The sequence below is a fragment of the Chrysochloris asiatica genome, unplaced genomic scaffold (genome assembly GCF_000296735.1).
Source record: "Chrysochloris asiatica unplaced genomic scaffold, ChrAsi1.0 scaffold00263, whole genome shotgun sequence".
Taxonomy (NCBI): domain Eukaryota; kingdom Metazoa; phylum Chordata; class Mammalia; order Afrosoricida; family Chrysochloridae; genus Chrysochloris; species Chrysochloris asiatica.
Window position 1 is genome coordinate 561,259 of NW_006408781.1, and position 7,398 is coordinate 568,656.

General features: G+C 43.8%; 1 protein-coding gene across 1 annotated transcript in view; it reads left to right on the forward strand.

The window, feature by feature from the left end:
• The first annotated feature begins 2,726 nt into the window (after nucleotides 1–2,726).
• LOC102839658 (guanylate cyclase soluble subunit beta-2-like) overlaps nucleotides 2,727–7,398 on the forward strand; it is a 137,180-nt gene continuing 132,508 nt past the window's right edge. The window contains exon 1 of the mRNA XM_006874150.1: nucleotides 2,727–2,794. The gene's annotated coding sequence lies outside the window, so the exon portion shown is untranslated. The remainder of the gene's footprint in view (nucleotides 2,795–7,398) is intronic.

Consider the following 7,398-nt stretch of genomic DNA (forward strand, 5'->3'; position numbering starts at 1 on the left):
TATATATATATATATATATATGGGGTGGTATATACACACATGCACCCATACATGTGTCTGTAGATAGACGCATGTAGAGTTGATAGACATGCTGTTGAGTTAATTCCTACTCATAAGGACCCTGTGTGTGTGAAGTGGAACTGCTCCATAGGGTTTTCAAGACTGACCTTTCAGAAGCAGATCACCAGGCTAGTCTTCTGAGATGCCTCTGGGTGGGTTTGAACCTCTGACCTTTCGGCAAGTAGTCGAGTGCTTAATTGTGGCACCCAGGTACTCCAGATAGACAGATTAAACATGTATGTGTGTCTGTGTGTGTGTGTGGTGGGGAGTGAGCATCCAAGGGGATGCCAGCTGTCATCTGTGTGAGGGGATGGAGACTGTGCTCTCACAAGGTGGCATCTGAGCTGAGAGTTGCTGTAGGCTGACTACACCAAAGGGGAGGACACACTTGGGAAGGAGCAGGGTCCAGGTGTGAGGAAAGATAGGTAGACAGTTTGAGTGAGCAGAAGAAACTGGGAGTGGGAAACATGATGATCCCATAATGGGAGCATGAAGAAAGCCAATCTGATTACACGGTGGTTGAGGGTAGGGGACTGGGAGAAGATGGAGGGAGAGGTGGAGAAAGTTTTGTGGTGGGGAACTGGAAACGCAGCTGCACATTCCCAGGAAGATGGCCCGGGTTCAGACCACTGCCCTTCACTTCGCACTGAGCTCTTTCCAATCAGAAATCCCCCTATGTGCAAATCCAAACATTAGGGTTTCAAAAAATTACAGTGTCTTTTATTTTGAAGCTTTCTCATCTAAGATGAACCTTGAGCCTGATATCTGTGGGACAAAGGGAATCTTCACTCAGAACAAATCTCTTAAGACCTCTCTTTGCTTTCAAATACAATTCAGTCACAGAAAGCCCTCAGGGAGGACCAGGGGCTGTGGAACGTGGGGTAACCTGCCCTGTGTGCTGAGCCTCACAAAGCAGGGGCATTTATAGGCTCCTGTTTTCTATTTAAGGAGCCCTAGTGACACAACTGGTTAAGTATTGCACTGCTAAGCAAACTGTTGGTGGTTCAAACCCATCAGCTGCTCTATAATGCAAGGTTGGCAAAGACGTGCAATCTGCTTCTGTAAAGATTTACAGCCTTGAAAACTCAGCCTGTCCTGTAGGCTTTTCATTGGCATCAACTCAATAGCAGTGGGTTTGGGGTTTCTGTTTTGTTTTTTAATCTCTTTTATTTCTTTCCTGATGAAGGAAAGAAAAGAAAGATTGCAGATTATGCAACAAGTCAGTGGAAAATTTTTTTTACTAGCCCAATGCGGCCTTCCTTTATTGTTTGTTTTTTCCTCTTCCATTTTCCTCCATTCTTTATGTCCTTCCAACCCCTCCCCCACAACCTAGCTGCATTTTTATAAAGAGGAAAAGTTTGGAATTGACGAAATGTAGGCCACTCCTCACCCCACTTCTAAACCACTCGCCTTTGCCACTGTGTTTCTGAACTATCTGTTCTAACCAGGCCCTGTTTCTGAGAAACATTAAACTCTTATCTGAGAGTCCTGGTGTGGTGCTGTAGGATCAGCACTGGACTGCTAGCTGCAAGGTCAGCTGTTCAAACCCACCAGCTCGTCTTCAGAAACCCTATACATAGTTGTTATGAGTTGGAGCTGACTTGACGGCACTTAACAATAACAATTATAATCTAGCATGATTGCCCTGCAGGATAAGCACTGGACCTCAAGGTCAACAGTTCAAACCCACCGATTACTCCTCAGAAACCCTGTATAGGGTTGCTATGGGTCAGAACCAACTCGATGGTACTTAACAACAACAATATTATCATCTAAGCACTGAACTCAAACTACAAGGTCAGTGGTTTGATACCATCAGCTGCTCCATGAGAGAAAAATAAGGCTTTCTGCTCTTGAAAAAATTTAAAGCTTCAGAAACTCTATACAGGGCCACAATGCAGGGTCACTATGAGTGGGAACTGACTTGACAGCACTTGGCAACAACAACAGGTATAATCTAACTTCAAATCTAGTTCATGTGTGTTCTCTGTGGAAACAACATGAGTGATGGTTTACAAGGTTTGCACCAAGTTGGGAAGGAATTCAACTATTAAATATATAAACTCATTGTAAACAAGGAAATGGTATACTTCATTTCCTCGAGTAGAGTCATGGACTCCTAGTGTAGTGCTATAGGATCAACACTGGACTGTGAACCACAAGGTCAGCAGTTCAAACCCACTAGCTGCTCCTTGGAAACCCTGTATTGACTGGGTCATTATGAGTTGGAACCCACCAATGGCACTTAACAACAACAGTTAAGTGGAGTCCTGGTGTGGTGCTATATGATAAGCACTTGACTGCTAACTGAAATAATGTAAGGTTGACAGTTCAAACCCACTTGGTGTTCTTGGAAACTCTATACAAGATTGCTATGAGTCAGAACAGACTCAACAGCACACAACAACAACAGTGGAGTTCTGGAGTCCTGGTGGGGCACTGTAGGATAAGCACTGGACTGTTAACTGCAAGGTTGGCAGTTCAAAGCCACCAGCCACTCTTCAGAAACCCTTGTAGGGTCATTGTGAGTGGTAACTAACTCCAAGGCTCACAGCAACCACAGTGGCAACATTGTACCTTTCCTAAAATAGACCATGAAGATGTATGTAGCTGGGGACTCCATGCTTCATTCTGCACAGTTCTTTTGTTTTGTGTTCTAGTATGGCTTCATCAACACCTGTCTGCAGTCTCTTGTCGTAGAGAAATTTGGTGAGGAGACCTGGGAAAAATTGAAGTAAGTATATTAATAGAAAGATGAAGTATCCCTGGGGCAACTGGTAAGTCTGTGTTTTTTTGGGGGGGGACAGGTAATTGGTTTTTACTGATCGTTTGCTTAAACCACTTAGTTGAATGTTGTTAGCTAGTGCCAAGTCAGACTCTGACCCCTGTGGATACCATGTACAATGGAATCACACTAGACTGCGATCCACATGGTTTTCATTGGCTGATATTTTCTTCCTAGTCTGTCTTTGTCTGAAATCTGTTCAGCATTGTAGAAATATGCAAGACGGGTGGTGGATGTGCTTGAGGGGCATTGTCAGGAACTCACCCTAAGACTCCCTCATGGAGGGCAAGAATTCTACCACTGCCTTTCAGTCAGCGGACTAGAATCCTTATCATAGAGAACTAGTTTTCAAAGAGATTCAGTTACTCAGGAGATCAATTCTAGCAACCAGATTCAGAAAAACCCTGTCTTCCATATCTGTCTGAGGCAGGGTCCCTGTGTGTACCAACTTTGTTCCGACTCATAGCCACCCTGTAGAGGGTTTTCTAGGAATGGCTGGTTTGAAAGGCCAACCTTGCTGATCCTACAGTGCCACACTTGTTGTTGTAATGTGCCATGGAGTCTGTTCCGACTCATAGCGACCCTGTACAGGGTTTCCGAGGCTGTAAATTTTTACAGGAGCAGAAAGTCTCATCTTTCTCCCACAGACCAGCTGGTAGTTTCAAACTGCTGACCTTGCAATTCGCAGCCCGATTCGTAACCACTATGCTACCAGAGCTATAATACCACACTAGGACTCAAATACTATTCTACCTTAAAGAGGAAACAATTCCCAAACGTAAAGATTTCCAGCTTTGGAAACCTGATATAGCAGCTCTTCTCTGTCCTAGAGGGTCATTATGAGGCAGAATCGACTCCACAGCATGGATTTTAGGTTTCATCCCAGGAACACATTTGCATTTACTCCTTTAATTGCAGAAGAACAATCAACTGAATTGTCCGCAAATGCACAGTGACAGAGCTGCTGTAATCTACAGGAGAGGGACCAGCCCCTTTAAGTTTGGCCAGAATTACTCCCTACTAATAAGATCTAATCATTATGGTATTTTGTCTCTGCCTCAGTCTGGTACTCACGACACTGTCATGCCCATTTCTGTGCAGTCTCCTGCCTGAGTCCTGTTATCTTGTACTGTGGGTCTGCTTTCTTGGAGACTCTCAACCTAAGAATGCCAGAGGTTAGGACAGAAGTACACCAGAAATCACTGGTTCTGTGGCAAGAGAGAGGGGATCACACAAATGTGAAAAAATGATTGCTTATTCAGTTAATCAATTATATGCGAATTAAAACAGAGGCCTATTAAATTTCCCAAAAAATTTAAATGATAATCATCAGTTCTGGCTATGATGCCGCAAAATGAGTAATTGCTGATGGCATTGTGAGTCAGTATAGCCATCTTCAAAAGCAATTTGAGAACTTGTACCAAAAATACTATGAAAATGATCATATTCGTACTTTGATCAGTAATTCCATTTATGGAAGTCTATTCTAAGAGAGCATGGTGGTTTTGTAGGAGTATGGTTGTTTTGCACTGGACTGCAAATTACAAGGTTGGTAGTTCGAGTCCATTCAGAGCTCCATGGAGAAAGATGAGGCTCTGTACTCCCACAATAAGTTACAGCTTCAGAAACCCTACACAGGGTCACTGTGAGTCAGAACCAACACTACGGCACTGAATAACAACAACATTCTAAAGGAATAGCCACCATACAGGGCTACACACACACACACACACACACACACACACACACTTATACAAGAACAATGGGGTGCAATGGCTAAACACTCGGCTGCTAACTTAAAGGTCACCCGTTCAAACACACTTCTTGGCTCTTCAGTAGAAAAGACCTGTCCAAAAGAATATGGCTCATCGCCCTGACTCCCAGTGGGGCTCCCCAACTAGCCCTGCCATGAGGATCTGCATGAATGCTAATCACCAGCCCAGGAGAGGGAGGAGTTGAGTTTTGTTGATTTTTGTCTCACGAGCCTCATACTATCTGAACTCCTAGTAGAACTTTTAGCCTGCACTCAGTTGGTGGCTCAGAAGATAGGCACGAGTGACAGTAAAGCACCACTTTGTTCTGCTGCCTGTGGCAGACATCTGAGGTGTGCTATTTAAAGATGGCCCCTTACCTTCCCCTAAACAACTGAGCAAATGTAGCATACCCAGATACCTAAACCCTGAATGGTTGAGCACTGTTGAAAATCCAAGAAGAAGCAGCTGTCCATGTGTAAGTAGATTGCAGAGTCCTGGTCCCTTTGGTCTGTGGCTGTAACCTTTCTAAAAGGGTTGGTCTGTCTCCTCTTCCTCTCTATTCTGTCTAGTACTACTGAGTAAGCAGGAGGCCCCAGAGGCCACAGGAGTTCTGTGGTGACATGGACAATTCTGTACCGTATGCCCAGAGCCATATCCTGTTTGTGCCACTAGGGTTTCTCTCTCAGAGGATATGTTGGCATCTCGAGTGCGAGATAATGACACCCCTACATTGAAAATGCACTTTTAAACCAAAGGAAAAGGTTGCCTAACAAGACCAGCCTGTTATAAAAATTGCATCTCATTAGATTTCGTTAAAAAATAAAAAAGGAGTGCAGAAAACTCAACTTATAAAACTCAAATTAAGGCACGATTATTCGCTGAACAAAAGGATTTGCTTCGGGCTACATTTAAATAACAGTTCCCTGGTATTTTTTAAGTAGAATTTTAGGGGAAAAAGAAATCTCCATCAATCACTACATGAATTTTAAGAAGAAACTATTAGGCACAATGAAGTGTGTCTCCATAGTCTAGGACATACATTTTATTGTAGATGAAATAATCAGAAGCAGATGTTTCTCCTGCTTTGCCTTCATTGTTCCCTTCTCATATAGTGTAGGTTTACAGTGCTCTAATTATGGACCACTCTTTTATAACCTCCTGACTACAACTCTCATCAAAACTTAGCAATGAGAACCAACTAATAGATCATGAAGAGAATAGCCTTTGGGGTCAGATACATTTTGCTTGAATCACTTACTAGACTTGGGCAAGTTGATTTATTCGACAAATATTAATCAGCTCCTAGTCTGTGCCAAGTACAGTCCTAGGCCCTGGGGGTAGTTGAGAAGGGAACAGACAAGGGCTCTGTTCTCTGGGAATGCATACTCCAGTGTGGGGGGCAGACAGTAAATAAGGAAATAAAAAAGTGAAAGCCTTTCAGTTGGTGGAAGAGTAAGAACACACAGGATGCTTGCTAGTGACTGGGAAGAGAAGTCTTGTCTGTGAAGGTGGTGCTGGAACAGAAAGGAAGAAAAGAACCCACCTCCGGTCCTGGGATGGTACTGAGCTGGGTAAACTGGAACCCCAAAGGATCATGAGTGAGAAGCTGATTGGAGATGAAAGTGGGAAAGCAGTTGTGTGGACTTAGACTCAAGGTGGCCTCGAGTTTAACAGAACAAACATTGCCGGGTCCCACACCAGCTTTCTGATTGCTGGGATGTTTGAGACCGTTGTGGCTAACATATCACCTGTGAACCTAGAGGGCTCATCATCTAGCACAATACTGGACAACATTCTGTTCTTATCGATTAGGCTTTCATTGGCTAAATTTTGGAAGCTAATCATCAAGTCTGTCTTCCTCGTCTGTTTTAGTTTGGAAGTTCCACTGAAACCTGTCCACCTGCTGGTATTTGAAATGCTAGTGGCACAACTTGCAGCTCACAGCAACACTGTCACAGAACTCAGTTACAGAAAGTTTGCAGAGACCTCAGGGGGAATGGAAGACCTGTTTCTATCTCTGCATCTTGCTTCATGCTCACTCTCTTTATCTGAATCTCTGTTAAATCTCCGAATTTTTATTTCTTCCAAACTTTTCTATTGTTGATGTTGCTAAGTGCCATCGAGTCGGTTCCGACCCATAGCGACCCTGTACAGGGTTTCCGAGGGTGTAAATCTTTACGGGAGTAGAAAGCCTCATTTTTCTCCCACAGAGCAGCTGGTAGTTTCGAACCGCTGACCTTAAGGTTCGCAGCCCGATTCGTAACCACTATGCTACCAGAGCTCCTAAACTTTTCTATAAAGCTTTGCAATTCATCAGACTGGCTCAGTTTCTCAGCATTTGATTCCAGATGCCAAAGATACGAGATTTGATGGGACAGCCTGGCCCAGTCAGGTGGGCTGTGGAGGGCAGGGTCTCTAAGAAAAGGTTATAAGTAGAGCTGCCAGCACTGGCATGTGTTGTCCAGGGCAAAAGCAAGTGCAGAGGGAAGGGATAAGAGGTGTGCAAAGGGAGATGAGCAACGAGTGGTAGATGGATGGAGGGCGTCCATTAAAGGAGGGAGGAGGACAGAATTACAAGGCTGCTCTCAGAGTCGGAGATGGGTTTCAGAGACTTCTCTGAAATCACAATGAAAACTTTGTCAACATCCCTCTTGTATTTTGAGGAAAGACTCCATAGTTTTCATCAGAATCCTCAAGAGGACTATGTTCTAAAACATTCAAGGACTCTGCTCATGGCTTCTTGGGATTTGTGTTCTTAATAAATATGAGGGGGGTTCAAAAAGTTCATGGAAAAATAGA